This window comes from Chionomys nivalis, chromosome 21 (assembly GCF_950005125.1).
Source record: "Chionomys nivalis chromosome 21, mChiNiv1.1, whole genome shotgun sequence".
NCBI classification, from domain to species: Eukaryota; Metazoa; Chordata; class Mammalia; order Rodentia; family Cricetidae; genus Chionomys; species Chionomys nivalis.
Window position 1 is genome coordinate 48,894,790 of NC_080106.1, and position 18,529 is coordinate 48,913,318.

At 42.8% G+C, this 18,529-nt stretch overlaps 1 pseudogene; it reads left to right on the forward strand.

The window, feature by feature from the left end:
- The window catches only part of LOC130863388 (alpha-1,3-mannosyl-glycoprotein 4-beta-N-acetylglucosaminyltransferase-like protein MGAT4D), a 30,837-nt pseudogene extending 22,206 nt beyond the window's left edge, over window positions 1-8,631 (forward strand).
- The last annotated feature ends 9,898 nt before the right edge of the window (window positions 8,632-18,529 follow it).

Here is an 18,529-nt window from a genome sequence, read left to right on the forward strand (position 1 = left end):
TATTCCATGAAAACAGGCAGAAGATACAGATGATACCCACGAGGAGTGGCCATCCTGCCCATTCTGAGTCGGTTGGCAGCGTCTGCCAGCTGAGGGTGATCTGCTCCTGTTTATAGACAGTGATGAGCAGAAACACAGCGAAGGAGGCAGGGGAGCCTGGCAGTGGAGCTCACGGCTCCTGGAACCTGCTCCCAGCTTTCCATGCCCTCGTCATTTTAGACAGGTAAATTGACCCTTTCCCCCAATTGCCTCAATTTTGCCGATATGTTCAATGAAATAGTGTATGTACACAGTGTTTAGTAGACAAACCAGATCATTTGGAAGTTACAAGAACAAAACATGACAGCATTTATGAAAGAATATTAAGAAGTTGAAACCTTTGTATGTAGTAAAATGATTGTATATTTCTGGTAATAAATACAGTAGTATGGGAAATGTATTGAGTTGATTTAAAAAAATAATAATTTGCTGATACCCATTGGAAGCCTGCCCCTTTCTGAGTGAATACGGAGAAAGGGTGGACTAGGAGGGGTTGCAGGAGAAGGCAGAAGGGAGGCCGCAGTTGGCATGTAAAGTAAATAAATAAATTAAAAATAAAGATAAAGGCTTGCCAGGAATCTCAGGGGAAGTCCCTTCCCTGAGAACCTATTATATGCTCATTTTATATGGTACTATATCGTATGTGGTGTGTTTGACTCTCAAACTACATAAGCGTTTTTGTTTATCCTCATTAGTGTCCGACTCTGGAAGTTGCCCAGACCTTTGCTGTCCTGCAGCCTTTCCTCTTCTGTCTCCTGCCTGGAAAGCCTGGGCGCCGTTCACCCCTCCTCCATCCCTCTACTGTGGCCTGGCTCAGGTCTGCTCTGGCACGGACTCTCTTGCTCAGTCTGCCGCCTCAGACTCACTTCCTGTGGTCAGAAGACCCTGTCTTCCATATGAGATCAAGCTCCTCACATGTCCTAAGACATCCTTCATGCTCTGGTTGGTCTCTGGCACCCCTGTTCTCCTGGGAGCCCCAACTCGCCATGCTCTGTAGCAGAGGTGGCTAGCGCCTCCACACCTGGGTGTCTTTTTCAGCTGCATTCCGTACCCTGGCTCTCTCTGTTCCACTTTTCTGCTCTTCCCATCTTGTTGTACAAAGATCTTCACTGTTAATGACTTAGCCCAGCACAATCTCTTAATAGTCTGCGAGACCCTAGGGCAAGAACTGCCTCTGTCTTGTACATGCAGGACATGGCCTAGTGCCCTGCTTGCTGATAAAGTACAATAAGATTTCTAAATACGCTCATGTGACGGAGAAAGGCTGTCTTAGTTTGCTGTTGTCGTGGTGATGAAACACTGACCGAAGCGCCTTAGCGGAGGAAAGGGTGCATTTGCGCACAGCATCCCACATCACAGTCCATCCCTGAGGCGTGCCAAGGTGGGAACTCAGAGCAGCAACAGTAACCAATGGGGAAAGGCCGCCTACCGGCTTCATCTCCAGCGCTTGCTCAGCTACCTCCCTCTACCGCCTAGGACCGCCCAGGTGTGGTGCCGCCCACCGAGGACTGGGCTCCCCAGCAGCAACCACTCATCAAGAAAACACCCCACAGTTGCCGATAGGCCAATCTGATGGAGGCATTTCCTCAGCTGAGGTTCCTCTTCCTAAGGGACTCCAGTTTTTGTCAAGCCGATAGTAACATTGCCTAAGTAAAAATTTAGCTAAAATGCAAACTGCCTGGTCTGTGCTCGTTCTAGTTGAGCAGAGGCAGGTATTCCCCACTGGATAGAGAAGCTCTTTAGTATAACTTTAGTATAAATATATTCCCTTTTATTCTCTGTCTGTATCATTACATCAGAAATATAAAAGTGCTATTCAATTACTGAATAGGCTTATAAATTAATCTGTTATAGTGAACATTAATAGATCTTATTCTTTATTTTTAGTTGGCAAATGAAACAAGCGTTGGAGTTTTTGTGTTTTGATGCTGTATGCCCGACCCAAGGCCACGTAGTACTTACAGGTGAAAACTTGGTATACATGAATTTGAAACGGAAGCTTTACTGTTTCAATCCTTCCTTTAATTCCGTTTCTCCTTGGGTTGCTCTGCCTTAGTCTGTAGCCAAGCAAATAGGAAATATTTAGGAAATCAATATTCCCCAAGGATTGATGATATCTTCTTTCTGTGCTTGCTGTAGCAGAGAGAATTAAAGTTAGAGGACACAAACGAAAAAGAAACTGTAAAGCTCCTGGGAGGACATGGAAACCACCCTGTGCGCATGTGTAAGCCTTATTGTAGGCCGTGCCGAGGACCCACCCAGATTGCCACCACACCCGGTCTCTCACTGTGTGATGGCTCTGTTCTACTGCCTCGGTGATGCTGTAGAAGTGAGTCCATCATGGGGACCAGTCACTTCAGATTGCCGAATAGCAGCGGCACGCGTCCTGTAATAAACACAAACCTCACCACAGAGGAAAACGTTTCAGAATTATCAATAGAGGGCGGGGAGAAAGCGAGAGACAGGCTGAGAGCAAGATCTTTCCTGAGACTGGAAGAAAACAGCTCCTCTTGCGCAGTGGCGAAGCAGAGGGATATCAGCCGCAGCCGGGTTCTTTCCATCCTGGGACAGTGGTTCTTGTTTGTGCCCTACTGGTGTGGGAAACGCCTTAGTCTAAGGACCTCCCATTGTGTTTGTAAAATCAAGAAAGACAGCTTTTGCCTCACCTGCTTTCCTTCTAGGGTTCCTGCCATCATCCTTTTGACCGGCCAGGGGTGGGTGGGGATGGGCAGCTCCTTCCTGCCACCTCTCACAAAGGCCCGTGGGAGCTCAGGTAGAGCCTGGCAGCGTGTGGCACGAGGAGGTGGGACCTTTGGGGTGTGATTTGGTCCCGAGGTCAGAGTCCTGATGATGGATTGGTGTTTCCAGACAGGCGGTTTTCTCTCTTTGTCAGAGAACACAGTGAGACCGCCATGAAGACCGGGCCTCAGCAGCCCCCTCGTGAACTGGCCCCTGGACCCTGGACTCCCCAGAGTCCAGAACCGCTAGCGTTAACCAGCTTTACGGCTGTGTATAAGCCAGTCTGTAAAATCGTGTTCTAACAACCAGAATGGGGAGTCCGATCATCTTAGTTAGAAGCCAAAATGTTGATGAGAATTGAAATGAATGCAGAGGAGTCTAAAAGAGGACTTAAGTAGAATGTTCTGGGTCAGCATTTAGGGGAGAAAAAGATACCTTTAGGTCTGATTGATCTCATAGCCAGAGAATGAGCTTTGACTAACTGAAAATAGCCTTAGTGGATTGAACTGAAGATTATTATCCCGTCAAAATCATTTCCAGTGTGCTATATTGAAAGTATTATTTTGTCTTTGAGATAATATTAATTTAATGGAATTCATTGGCGGTATTAATGCCGTTTTTTTGTATTTGCCTTTTTTCTCTAGCTAGAAGACGATATCATAGCAAGAAAGATGTATTTTACAAAAATGAAAGATTTTGTAAATAGCCTCACTTCAGAAAATTGGTTTTATATTGAATTTTCAGTACTTGGATTTATAGGTAAGCCTAGTCTATTGTGTTGAATCATGTTGGATTAAGCTCACTCTCTTTTCTTACTAAGGTGGGCTCTAGTTATGTAGCTCGGGTTGGCCTTGAACCCTCAATCAGGCTGGACCTCAAAATCTTAATTCTTCTGCCTCATCCTCAAGTGCTGGGATTATGGGTGTGTGCCAACATTCTCTGCTTAGTTTGCTTTTCTGTCTGTCTGTTTGTCTGTCTGTCTATCACAAAATAGTCTTAAAACTTTTAAAGAACATATCAAATAGTGTGTTATAATACTGAGTGGAGAGGCATGGCCTGATTCCTGTGTGGATAATTCGGCTTTAATGGTAAAGCCAGACTGGCACACCTGAATTGTAATTCAGGTAACATATCTTGGTCATTTTTTTTCTACGTAGACAATATAATGAGCAAATTAACATGTGTACACATATTGTAAAAGCATAAAATTGGGTGCTAGAGTATGCGCATGTTCAGCGACAAGTATGTGCTGTCCCTTTTCCATGCAGAAGGATGTGAGGGTCCCTGTGGACAGTATGTTCTCAGCACATGCTGGACTCCAAGTCCTGTCCTCATACCCCAACCAGCAATTCAGGGCTATGGGAGTGTACTTAATAATGGTACTTAATTTCCAATATGTCAAAGTTGCTGCTCTTAATATAGAAATGACTTAGTGACCTGGGGGTGTTCAGTTGGTAATGAGCCTGCCTTGTAAACACAGGGCCCAAGTTTGGACCCCAGAACCTCTATATACACACCAGGCATGGTGGAGGCGCCCATACCAGCTTTGGGGAGCCTCGAGAGAGGCAGATCCTGGAACTCACTGGCCAGCCCACCTGAGTTAATGAGTGCCAGGTTCCGAGAGAGACACTCTCTCAAAACACAAGGTGGGGGATTGTAGTGCGCCACGACACCGCCATGTTCTCAGGGTCTGGCACTAAGCCCGCTGCCGCCATTTGCTAATTGTCTCTAGTTGGTAAACAACTTCTGTGCACGCTCGCCTCTGGCCTAAGAGTGGTTTGATTCTCACCTATCACTTGCTCACACGACTTGCTCACAGGATCGCCTCAGTGTGGTCTGAGCCAATCAAGCAATGACACGTCATAGGCGGAACAGGCACTGTATATATTCCTTCGCGCGGTCGGGCTCGGGGTCTTTTCGCCTCCATCTGAACTTCAGTCTTCTGCGTTCCAATAAAGTACGTTCCAAGAAGAATCCTGTTGTGGTCGTCTTCTCTGCTGGCGGAGTTGCGCGCCACAGGGGATGATCAAGGAAGACACCCAGATATTGACCTTGGGCCTCCCTGCGCACGTGCGCCTGTGTGCACACACCACACGCATACACAAAAACACAAAAAGAAATAGTGTGTGAATTGTACCGGCCACAGGAATGTTCCCGTGAGTTTCTACAGCCATGATTTAGATTTTCTTCTTCTTTTCTCCAGCCTTTCCCTCATTCCCTTTGAGCTTTGTGGTCTCAGCTGGGTTACTGTGCCCCTCATTTCCAGGGGCCTGAGATCCATTAATCTGATGGACATCCACTTTTGTTTTACTTGGGGGGGGGGAGAAATCCTAGCTTTCTTTTTTCACGTTGACCCACTGTCTAAGTAGTTTTAAAATTGACTTACAAACCAAAACATACCCACGTAGAGCATTTGCTGACCTCACACTGGGGCCTGTCTTACGTTTACATCCATAAGCTTTTTTCTGTTCCATACATGTTGTACCTTCAATGATACATTTAAAGGTTCAAGGTCTTGATCAATGCCCATCTCTAATCAGCTCCTTACTGGCACAGCTTTCTGTTGCAGCAGTAGAGGGAGCGTGCATTACAGGAAGCCTGATATGCGCTCGGCTTTGTGACCCTCATGCCACTAATTTCTGTTCCACCCTCTTGTGGTCGTCCGGGGGTCTGTGTAAAGTGTGTCCTCTAACAGTTACGGACGTCCATCTGTTCTTCATATGCTCACACAATCACATTTCTTCCCCAAATTTCTCATAACAGTTTAAGAGCTCAAATGTGTTTTCCTAGGCCTTGGTGAAAATAGGAAAAAGTACAGGAGGAGCGGGCATTGAATCTGCATTATTCTGAGAACTTAAGGAACTTTACTGTCTCAGATAGCAGTTAAGAGAGAGAGAGAGAGAGAGAGAGAGAGAGAGGAGAGAGAGAGACAGGAGAGAGAATGGAGAGAGAAAGGAAAGAGAGAGAGAACAGAGAGAGGAGAGAGAGGGGAGAGAGACAGGAGAGAGAGAGAGAGAGAGAGAGAGAGAGAGAGAGAGAGAGAGAGAGAGAGAGAGACAGGAGAGAGACAGGAGAGAGAATGGAGAGAGAAAGGAAAGAGAGAGAGAACATAGAGAGGAGAGAGAGGGGAGAGAGACAGGAGAGAGAGAGAGAGAGAGAGAGAGAGAGAGAGAGGGAGAGACAGGAGAGAGAGAGGAGAGACAGGAGAGGGAGAGGAGAGAGAGGGAGAGAGCATCTACACTCTCACCACTGTGAGAGCACACTGAACAAGAAGCATTGATCTCTGTGAAGCTAAGGATGTATTTCAGCTTCACTTCCCATGGCTACTATGGGGCCAGAAACACGATCATACTAAGTAGGACTTTGCAGCTTGCTGGTAACAGAAGAAGACATAAAATGACCATTTTCATCATTCAACTCAACACCAGCAAACAGCTAAAATACAATTGTACATTTCATATTAAGCGACCCACATAGCTTCGAAATTCAAAGCAAATGTAGCATGTGTCCATCCAGCTTACTAAATGGGAAGCTATCTTATGCTACATCCTTCAGATCCAGTCCATCCAGCTTACTAAATGGGAAGCTATCTTATGCTACATCCTTCAGATCCAGTCCATCCAGCTTACTAAATGGGAAGCCATCTTATGCTACATCCTTCAGAGCCAGCTGAATCCTTCTGCTCAGTTTCCACTTTTAAATTCAGGACTCTGCCTCTTAGAGAGAAAACACTAACTGGGCCTAATCAATCATATTTTTAAAATACAGTACATCTCTAAGATAAACCTAAAATAGTATTCTGTCTTATAATTGCCTGATTAAACAATTATCAAATTTTGAAATATAGAATATTTTAGTAAAAAATTAGGACTAAAGGTTGCTCTGTGGTGGGTTCGTTGAGTGCTAGCAGGGCCAGGGGAAGCACTCTGAGAGAAATGGTGGCTTTCTCTCACACTTGCCAGCGTGTCACCTTTCCTGTGACTGAGACACACGGTCTGTGTGAGGTCAAAATGGGCTTCCTGAGGCCAGCTGGATGGAAAGTTGTCCCTTTGGAACTGCTAATCGTTAACACATTCTGAAGCCGATGTGACGCTTTGTATTGCTGTCTCTCACCCACGGTGATGTGTTAAAGGTCCTTGCTAAACAAGAGGGTAGCCGTGTTCTCAAAACGCTTATTCCTTTGCTCATGTCACACACATGTTCCACGAGTTTGTTTGTTTCTCCACATGAAAACTCTTTCATTCAAAGGACCTGCTTGACTTTGTCCATTTTTTTCTTGATGTTCTACAAAGTGAAGCCCATGATATGCTTTTAGATGACATCTTCCTGGTGAAAAATGTGTCACTGGGGAGAGCATATTGTGAGTGTCCCTCCCCTGGTGAGGGTGTTCCACTGGGGAGAGCATATTGTGAGTGTCCCTCCCCCGGTGAGGGTGTTCCACTGGGGAGAGCATATTGTGAGTGTCCCTCCCCCGGTGAGGGTGTGCCACTGGGGAGAGCATATTGTGAGTGTCCCCCTCCCCCGGTGAGGGTGTTCCACTGGGGAGACCCTGCTCGAGTGTCCCCGTGAGGGTGTGCAACTGAACTGGGCAGACCCTGCTCGAGTGTTCCTAAAGAAATGCCAAACAGACTGAGAAAATACCAGCATGTTACACAATCACCGCAATATTTTTATTACCAAAAAATAATATGTGTGTAACAGAACTTTAAGCTTCTGTATCCTAACTTTTGCTGACATCTCCATAATATTAAATGAAATAATGAAGATCCACAATAATGCTGAAACAAATCACAATATGGACAAAAAATAAAAAAGCAAAACTAAACAGCAATACCAACAAAAAAACAAGTCCCTAAAACAACAGCAAAAAAAACAGAGGTAAACAAACAGAAAAATAATAAGACATATATGCAAGCATTTCAATGTTTGTGTTAAGTATAAATTGTCTAATCGCACAGATTATCAGAATTTATTTTAAAGTTACAGTTAGTGATGTGTGTGTGTGTGTGTGTTTAGTCCAAGTGTATGGTGCAGATGTAAAGTCATAGGCTGGAAAAAGTAGACCAGGCATAGTGCAAGCCCTCCAGCAAAGTGGGGGTAGTACCCGCACAGGTGTGATAGTAGACCTCAGAGCAATAAAAAACAGATCAGGAATAAATAAATGTGCTCCAGCTAGTCACGTACCCTGAGAGGTTCCACAGATGCCCCACTGGGGACAGCCAGACTGCGGGTCGAAAAGTGAACTGATCTTAATAAGTTACTAAACACTCTGACAAACTGAAAAGGAAAACAAAGGCACCAGCCTTAGATTGAGAAAATATGGTGACAGAATTTGCAAGCCTTAGTAGGAAAATGAATGTAACCTCAACTTAGAAAGGAAAGGGCTGCTTAGCAAGCCTCTCGCACTGCCAAATTCATCTGTGATGGAGCAGAGGACCTGAATAAGCCTACATGTAAGACAGAAATTCAGTAAATAAATAAAGCCCTCTGAGAAGGAAATGTCCAAGTCCTGGTGGTTTTGAAAGTGAGTTCTATCTAAACATTTAAAGAACAAATAATAGCAATCAGATGAGGTTTACGTTTTTCTACCTTTTTAAAAACAGATTTTTGCCTCAGGCTTACTTGTAAAAACACCGTAGCGCCCTGGCCATCTGTGGTGTGTAGGTGTGTCACACCCATCCATCCGTCTTCACGGTGTCACACAGAAGCCTTTCCTGTGGGACCTTCCTAGGACTCCGGGCACCTTGGGAGCCTGAGCTGAAGCTGCAGCCTCGCCCTTAGTTTCGAGTCTTGGGCTTTAGTGTCAGAGCCTGAAACCCTTGGCCTGAAATCTGCTTCCCAGGTGTGGACTGAGTGAAGAAGGCAAGATGGCTGAGTTTGTGTTGGGGCCCTTCAGCATCTTGGGCTTCACTGGTTGGCTTGGACTTCCCAGGACCTTGAGGGCTCCTCACAATCACTGACTGCCTTTGCGTTGTTATCCTGCCCCTCCTTCAGGCCTTTCTTCCGTGCTTCTTGGCAGAGCATATTCTCCTCAGAAACTCCCAAGGGATTCCTGTTGTTGTGGCCCAGGTTTCTATTCCTATCGTTTGCTATTTCTGTGCTGTTTTGGGGATTGGTTATGTGTGGCGTGGGTCTTCACCACGTCTGCACAATAATTTTTCCATCCTGCAGCACCTGAGACTTTTCGAATGCTGTGCTAAGTACTGGAGCCAGGGTCTTCCCTGTGCTCAGCAAACACTCACCTCAGCCCCAGAATTTTAAAAAACTGAACAAGAGGAGGCCATTCCAGCATGAGCCTGACATGAAAACCAAAGGGGATACAAGAAGGAAACCCAGGTCAGCACTTGAAGGGTCAAAACAGGGGGGTCATGACTCAGAGACAAACCTGGACTGCAGAATGAGGTTGAGATCAACTCGAGCTATACACACACACACACACACACACACACACACACACACTGAGGGTAAATTCCACATGAACATAGCTACAAAAATCCCCAACTAAATAAACACAGTGATCTAAAACAAAATGGTGAATTAAAACTTAAATTGAATAAAAATTAAAATTACATGCAATGTAATCAATGCATTTAAACTTTTAAGGAGGGCCTGGCAAAAAAAGCTCAACGATGGAGCACTTGCCTAGCATGTATAACTCCCTAGGTTCTTACCAACCTTACCACACAGCACAACAAAACGCAAAAATTCCCAACCAAACAAAACAAAGCCACATGCTAAGGTCAGTCAAGGTGCAAAAATCAGAGAAATGGAATAGAGCAGAGCTTGGGCTCCAGCAAAGGCAGACACACCTGTGGAGTGAAAGAAACCCTCCCGAGGAGAGCATTGCTTGGAGCAGGAGGATCAGATCTGTAAGCCAGAAAGCCTCGCTTTAGATCACAATTGTTATGCTCAATCCCTGGGGACCCCAAAAGACCACCAGAGAGACCAACTCACCAAAATGCAAAAGCAAGGTTTATTGTGTGCATGTTACAAGCTGGTAGGGACCTCCTCGTCAGCACAGTAGCAACAGGCAGTCCCCTGCCCTTCTAGAGGGCATTACTTGAAGGCAAAACCCAGAAAAGTTACTCTAGCAGGGTGTGTGCTGGCAGGTGACCCTATCTACTGCGGTTGGAAGGTTAGGAATTTCCTTTGGACGGTCTGTTCCTGAGTGCTGCCTGGGTAGTCTCAGTTTGTGGTCTTTCTTATAATCAGGTACTGCCTTAGGGAAACTACTGAGACCCAAGCCTCTGTTGAGCTTGTCATGGCTGGGTCCTACAACATGTAAAGGATTCGTAAAACATAGTAACAGTTTTTAAAGAGTCTAATTTTTAAAAAGGTTTAGGGCTCCAGAGCACAAGATGACTCGGGGTTTAGAGCACTTGTTCTTGCAAAGGACCCCGGTTTGGTTCCCAGGGCCCACGTGGCTCACAAGGCTTGTCACTAAGGGTCGAGGGATCCAGGGTCCTCTTCTGGCTCTGTGGGCCAGGTGCGTATGATCTAAAACAGACATGTAAAACAAAATAACTCCTTGAAAACACGGACAAGCCCGAATTAAAATGGCATTTAATCTCTCTTACTACCTGTGTAACAGATTATTCAGACTTATCAGCTGGCTGTGCAGGGGTGGGAGTGGGGATGGGAGGGGGGAGGGATGGGGTGAGGCTGGCACGCCACATCACTTTCCTATTGGAAAATTTCCTTTCTTTCTTTCTTTTTTTTTGTGTGTGTGGTTTTTATTGTTTTATTTGGCTTTTTTGGGGGGGGTTGGTTTTTTGGTTTTTTTGGTTTTCGAGACAGGGGTTTTTTTTAGGTGTCCTGGAACTAGCTCTGTAAACCAGGCTGACCTCAAACTCAAGGAGATCTGCCTGCGCCTGCCTCCTAAGTACCAGGATTAAAGGCGTGGGTCACCACTGTGGTCCTACTGGAAAATTTCTAAGACTATGTCTAACATTTCATATTTATTGACATATTTAACTATTTGAGCATTTTATTCCATGTTAATTTAGTTTCAGACTAAAGTAACAGAATCATTAAATTGTTTTTCCATTATTATAAGATTCCTTAATAAAATATTTTCTTACACGTTACAATTGGGCAGAAACACATTCAAATAAATTCACTGGTTATTTCTAACCTGTAAGTGAAAATTTGAGACTTACTTTTCTGAACAAATAATAATAAATGATTCTCAAATAGTGGTCAGGATCATTTGGAATGTTTGCTTTGCTTTTAGGATGCTGGGATGGCACAGGCTAGCCCAGTCCTCCACCTCTGGGCCACACCTTAGTTCTGGTCTGTTCTGAACAGCAGTGGTGACTTGGTCTCCCATTCTGTATTTTCATGGCGATCATTTAAAGGGTTCTCCATCAAGTATCATGTAGACTTTGTACTGCACTCAAATTCTTTTTCCACTTCAGAAGAGATTTTAGAGGATCTGGATTTTAGAGGATTTATGTTGGTTTGGACTTTTGTATATTGTATACATATTTTGTATATTGATACAAATTTGAGATTAATTTTGTTAAAACATACTATTTATACGTTTCTAATTTTGTTCAACCTATTGTACCTATATAGCTCATATAACAATTACGTAATGCAAACTTCTAGTATTTGAAAGTTATTACTAACAACTGTTTGAGATAATAAGGAAATACATTAGTAATTACTCGCCTATTGTAATCGAACTTGTAGTCACATTAGGTATGTTTTCAAGGTCAAACAAAGATATATTTTAGACAGAAAAGTCATTTTCAAACACTTCAGAGATCTACAGAATCTGGCATTTAAAATGTTTTAATAAACTAGGTTCTTCTTTTTTATGACAATGAGACATGTCTGCTTCCGGTAGCACCAATTACTTCAAATAGGTTGATGGGCATCAAAGAAACTCATTATAAAATTTGCCTTCAATGTGACAAGGCTAGACATTTGGGCAAGAAATTGCTCTTGCCTGGGCTGCTGGATGGTATGCTGTATGAACTGGACGCACGACCCACAGAAAAGTGACTGCTGAAATTTCCAAAACGCAGGATGATCTTTCAGTGTTCTTGCTTCACAGAAGGAGCTGCCAGACATTCTGCAGGGCACAGAAAAAAGCAACTGATGAACTTCGCCAATACAAGGCAAAACAGATCTTCAAATTTTCTGCTTCACTGAAAAGTCTGCCAGATACCATGGGCCTGTAAGCTAAATATGGTTGCCCTTATGTTACAAAAGAACTTTGGGTGACTACCCAGGCAGCAAGATGTCTCTGTCATTTCTAGAGTTTTGGAAGTTGCTTACAATGCACTTCCTGTTTATTCAGTTAATATTATTTCTTTCTTGAGTCTCTGAGGTTGTTGAAGACTAGATACTTATAATTATAGTCTCCCTTGTTTATGAGTCTCAGAAAAGAAATTCACTGAAGAAGAATAAACTACATAAGGTTAAGAGACATCAAAAGATAGTTTGGGATGGTAATATAAGCTATGACAGAAAATAAATTAGGTACAAGACTTTGGACTCACCAAGATAGGATAGATATGGACTATTTTCTGTGAATTTGTCAAATGTAAACGAATGAGACATTGTTGATGCATTTATTGCTTGAATATATTATATATAGTTATTTACTTATTGTATATAGTTTTGTTATATTAATTAAAGCCTTCCTTTTTATTTTAGACAAAAAGAGGAAATGTAGTGGCATTTCATAAATAAAGCCTTCCTGAAAATTAGAGAGTAAACCAGTCCCACTGATCAGCCTTACAGATCAAGCAGTGGTAACTACACCTTTAACCACAGTAGCCACACTAGTTGCCATAGAAACCGGCCAGTGCATGCCTTTTAACCCAGTGGTACATGTCTTTGATCCCAGCCCTAGAGAGGAATATAAAACGAGAGGAGACAGCTCACAGTCTCAGTCTCATTTTGGGATTCCTGGAGGCAAGATCGCCATTTTCAGACTGAGGTTGACGTAAGAGCCAGTGACTGCCTGTTTTCCTTTTCTGGTCTTCAGGTTGAACCACATTTTCCATCTCTGAGTTTTTATTAATCATGCTTCAGCTAGTGAAGGGATGATTGGGGGGGAGCTATTATCAATTTACTGAACCAGCACAATTCCTAACTGCATTCTAAAACTTATTATATCTAGAGATTTGTGTAACTTTCCCCTTCACCATAGAAGCTTCTCTTCACAGCAAGTGGAGACCATTACAGAAAAACATAGCTGGTCATAACACAGAGGTCAACAGATTTGGTGTGAGCAGACCAGAAGATACAGTTGGAAAATGATTGCATGGGAGGCTCAGGAAGCATTCCGGAAAAAAGATGAGGAAAGATTGCAAAAGCAAGTCACCAAAAAGTCTGATGTCAGATTGTGTCTCCAAGAAATGACGTGAAGTCAACAACCATGACATCTCAACAATATGGCTGCCTGAGTAAGACCTGAACAATGACACTATCAACTGACATGGTTGTACAAAAGGAGGAAATCTCATAGGATCCCACCCCTAGACCAAGAACTACAGTCAACTAACAGCTGCTGAAAGGGAGAAAACCTAGCCTCTCCCAGGGCTGAGTTATCTAATACAGTGTGGTCAGCTCTGAAATTATATATACAAAAGTCATACTAAATGAACTCAGGTAATGTTTATATATTTATGCAAATATATATGTAACACTAATAAAGGCAAAAAGGATATCAATTCAAAAGGAAGTGCGGGCTGTGAGATCAGTTGGAGAGAAGGGGGAAAGTGATATTATTTAATTTATAAATTTTTAATTAAAAAATGAGGACAAAAAGATCATGGGTATGGAAGGAAGGATAGATCTGGGAAAAATTAGGAAATAAGAAGGAAATGATATCAAAATACAATGTATGAACCTCTCAAAGGATTAAAAAATTTAAGTTAAGTTGAAGCAAGTGCCAATATTATACATAAATTTAGTTTTATATATGGGCAAGTTAGATCAGCCAATATCATTGTGCTTATAAAGTTGATTTAATATCAAATAGCTCTTGGTCCAATTTTTTTATATTTAAACATTAATCTAGGTGAAGCCTCAAGGCTCGGGCTATTTTACATTTAAAATCAGGTTTTGAATGATTTCTCAGTTTTGAAGCCTGGGTCCTATCCATGGAAAAGAGAGGAAAACTTTCACCCAATTGAGCAGCTGTGGTTCTCTAGTGACTAGTAATATAATTGTGTGTGCATGAGTATGTGTGTGTGTGTGTGTGTGCATAGCCTTGTGTTTCTGTCCCTATGTGTACATGTGTGTCTGTAGTGTATGTGTGCATATGTGTGCATGCTTGTATGTGTGTGTCTGTGTGTATATGTGTGCATGTGTGTGTTTGTGTGTGCATGTGTGTGTGTTTGTGTGTGCATGCACATGTCTGAATGTGTGTGTGTGAAAACTGCTTGCTTAGAATCATGAATGCTTTAACCATAGCTCTCTAAGTGGAAGCATCACCCAAGATCATTGGCCGGCCAGATGTGGTGACTCCAGTCCTCCCTAAATAGCTGGCGGCAGTCACTACTCTCTTAGCTCTTTACTTAAAGTGAGGCTCCCCGTGAGTGCCATGATAAAAGGTCAGAGTGCTTCGTTCCTGTCTCCAATGCGACAGCTCTTAAAGGCTTCTCGTCCTGTGTCTTTGCTAAACAAAAGAACTCCAGGGTAGTGAGATTTAACCATATGACACAGGCTTTCATGGTGGCCTTTTGACTTTGGAACATTAGATAGTCTGTCCACTAACAAGACACAATAGCAACAGAAATGTCAGTTTAAATGTCACATAGGAATTCACTTAATGGTACATGCAAAAAGATGAAATTGTATGCCTTATATAAATAATAATTTATTTGGAAATACCTAAGTTTCCTTTGCTTTCTCATCTGTGTATCTGAAGAAAAGAATGGGCACTTCTTGTGGTACTATTAAAAACTCTTAGTTAATTTTGGTATATGTGTTTTTTTATTTGTAACATTTTTATAATAAAGTTTAAAAAATAGGAAAAGAAAACTCATAGAAGGCTCTCTGTGTGAAATTTTTTGTTTCACTAATAGAATACATTTTAATGAGAAAAAAAAGATTTCTACTCACAGAGTCAAAGTTAGTGTCCTGGTTTCGTTTCTGTTGCTATGATAAAAAATCCTGACAGGAAGCAACTTGTGGGACAAAGGCATTTATTCCAGCCTACAATTCCCGGCCATAATGTATCATTGTGGGAAATCAGTCTTGAGATTTCAAATGGTTATTCATCCGACAGCCACAGTCATGAGACGAGGGAAAATAAATGCATACATGTTCACCCGCTTGTTCACTTATGCTCAACTCCATCTCTATAAGATCCTGGAAACCCTGCCTAGGGGGTGCCGCTGCTCACAGCAAGCTGAGCCTTCCCATATCTTTTAGCTCAGTTACTACAATCATCCATAGGCATACCTGCAAACCAAGCCAGTGTGGACAATTCCTCATCGAAACTGTCTCCCAGCTGATTCTAGGTTGTGTTGAGTTGATTAAAGTTAGCAATGACAACTAATGACTAAATTTTAAACAATACATCAGAATAAGCAAAGTCCACCAGAAAATTATACTGTGGTCTTTAAAAGAACAGTTTTCAACTGCAAAAGGATTGATAAGCACTAAGAAAATTAAGGAGGTCATTTGAAATCAAAATATCCTGACATATTTATTATTTATACTTTGACTAATTTACTGCAGTTTGAAGTGGTTGAAAGTGGCAGATATAACTACTAAGTGGTTGTAGAGCAAGAGTTTTCTCTTATTTTCTGAACTTCAACAACGCGTGAGGTATTTTCATTAATGATCAGGAATTTCCCCCTAACCAACTATTTTAGTTTAAACCAAACAAAAGTTGTAGTGCCCCTTTAAGGAGAAGATGTAAAATGGAGATCTCGAAAGAAATGGGGAAAGATTGTGAAAGTCAGTCTCCAGGCTCTGGGTCACAGAGTGACAGGAATATACATACAATTCCATCTGTATCTCCAGGAGACTTGGGCCCACATCATTTTGCCCACATGACCAGTCGGCAGAATTGCCCTGGTTTCAGGTGATGACAAACCAAGTATTTAAACATCAAGCAGAATTCAAGGTCAGAGAAAATTTTTGGGAAAATCTGTCACTTGAAACTTCTCACCTGGAAGTGGAAACTGCCTGTCTCTAGGCACTTGTGTGCAGATCATCTGTGAGGTGGAAACTCCCTGTCTCTCAGTACTTTAACTCATATACGGGTAAAGAACGTAGTATAGTGTTTGATTTCAGAAAATGACATTATAGGCCATATTCATGCGTCTAACTGGACACAGATGTTTGCTTGTTCCCTTGATTTAGAAAGACTTTACAATCCCATTTGCTATTGTTTTGTCTGCAAACCTATACAGCTAAAAGCTGAGTGCACAGAATATGGTGTCAGAAAACCAGTGAGTAGGACTTTTTAACCCAAGTTCCAAATGTGAACATATATTGGCAGTTACTTCCAAATGAGCTTTTTTTTTTTTTTTTTTAATGACTCTCCTACTCGGTTCAGAAATTATCCAGACAAATTCCTCCTTAGGGCTTAAACTCTAGCAACTGACTAAAATCTAAGCGAATGTTTCCTATTCTGTCTTTTTCCAGCTGGCTCCCGATTCCACCCCTAAAGACAACTGGAGAGCCGTCTGAGAAAAAGGCTGTCTCAAGTTCCCCTCCACAGTGTTCATTAAAGCTTTCCGTTAGGTGGGATAAAGTCTAAAGAATGAAGAAGGTGTTTCTGAAAGGGTCTCAGTTCCTACAACCCCCCTCAGGCTCCACTAAGACCCAGTAACTCAGGGAAACCACTAGTCCTCCGCTACCCTCTCCTGCATCCCTCGCCGCCCTCTGGTAACCTAGGTTACAGCCACGCCCTTCCTCTGTAGCTAACCAGTCATAAAGGCTGATGTTACCGGACAGGGTTTGCCTAGCTTGAAGCTCCCGGCTGGTCACTGGCTTTGAGCATCTGATCGGAAACGGAAGTGGACTCATTTCTTTTTTTTATTTTTTTTTTATTTTTTTATTTATTTTATATATTTATTAAAGATTTCTGCCTCATCCCTGCCACGGCCTCCCATTTCCCTCCCCCTCCCCCAATCAAGTCCCCCTCCCTCATCAGCCCGAAGAGCTGTCAGGGTTCCCTGCCCTTTGGGAAATCCAAGGACCTCCCACCTCTTCAAAGATGAGTTCCACTACTGTGGAAGTTCCAGAAGCTTGAGTGAGGAAGTAGCTAGCTGGGACTTGGGGGAGGGGGGGTGGGACTTCGGGGGGGTGCTGAAACTCACCTGCCAGAGCGGGGGGGGGAGTTGCTGGCTTCCAGCTGCAGGTGGGACCATCCAGGTCACCTGGGCTGTCCTCGGGGCCATGGTACAGCCAAGACTTTAGAGGACCCTCAGGTGAGCGGCGACTGCTCTGCGGCGGACCGGGTGCACGCCGGTTAGCCAGCGAGGATGCAGCCCGACCCAAGGACGTGGTGCCAGCGGCTTCTGAATTTTCCCCCTGAGAATGCTTTGCCGATACCCATCAATTCCCAGAGAATTCTTCTTGAAATCAGATATTGGTTTTAACCGATAAAATAAACTACCTTGAAAGCTACATTCTGGATTTTAGAAGCTCTTCCTGAAATGAAATGATTCCTGTTAGTTTGACTTGCTAATTGGTTTTATGTTTGAAGTTATGTCTTTTATTTGTTTCTTTCTCTAATGGGATAAAGTCTCATGTAGACCATGCTCTTTGGAATTTGTCTTGTAGCCTAGAGTAATCCTCCAAGCACATTCTCAGTGCTTCTGATTATTGAACACTAGGGATGAAACCCAAGGCTGTGTGCATTTGAGGCAAGCAGGCATTCTCCCATCTGAGCGACATTCCCAGACTTAAAGTTACTCCTCAGTCAAGGGAAAAGTTTTACTAAAGTTACTTGTGTATTCATTTCTTTCTTTCTTTTCTTAAATGTATTTGTTGGTGTATTCGTGGGATGGCCCAGTTGTGGAGGCCAAAGGACAGACAAGTTGGGGGAGTTGGTTCTCTCCTTCCTTCTTGAGTGCTGACTGGGGATGGAGCACAAGGGATCAGTGTAGTGTTGGAGGCAATCACCTTAGGGGAGCCATCTCTCTGACCCACCCTTCATTATGTGTTGATGTCATGCTGTGGCATTAGTAAAGCATTGCAAGATGGGTACCTAACATAGCTATAATATATGTATAAAAGGAACTTAGAATTATTGATTAATTAATAACCAGAAAGTACTTTTATTGAGAAACACTTACTTTGGAAGAGTTATGACATACCATGTAGATGACCCCCCCTTTGATTGTGTAAAATATTTTAGTTAAACAATGTGTCTAGACATATTTTTAGGGTGCTTTTGTTCACTAAACTTTTATTGGCTTCTCTTATAGTCCATATAGCTGGTTCAGGCTATTAAAATATGACATTAAGTATTTCTCATTTGTTAAGTTTTTAGGTTATTTGAAATTTGTTGTCCAAATTTGGGTATAGCAATCTTAATATAAATATAACTTCCTCATTTAGTAGTCCTTGGAATATAGTACAGGAAGGTGAGTGAAATGTGTACCATTTCTGCTTAAGACTTCTCTTAGTTGTGAGCTGCAGTTTCAAAGCGCCTCTAACCTTTCAGACAAATTCTGATCTGCCGTGTAAACTGCCAACACCCCAAGTCAAGTCCCTCAAGTTCTGATAGGGATGTCTAATGGAGGGTGTGTGCAGGTGAGCCTGTCAT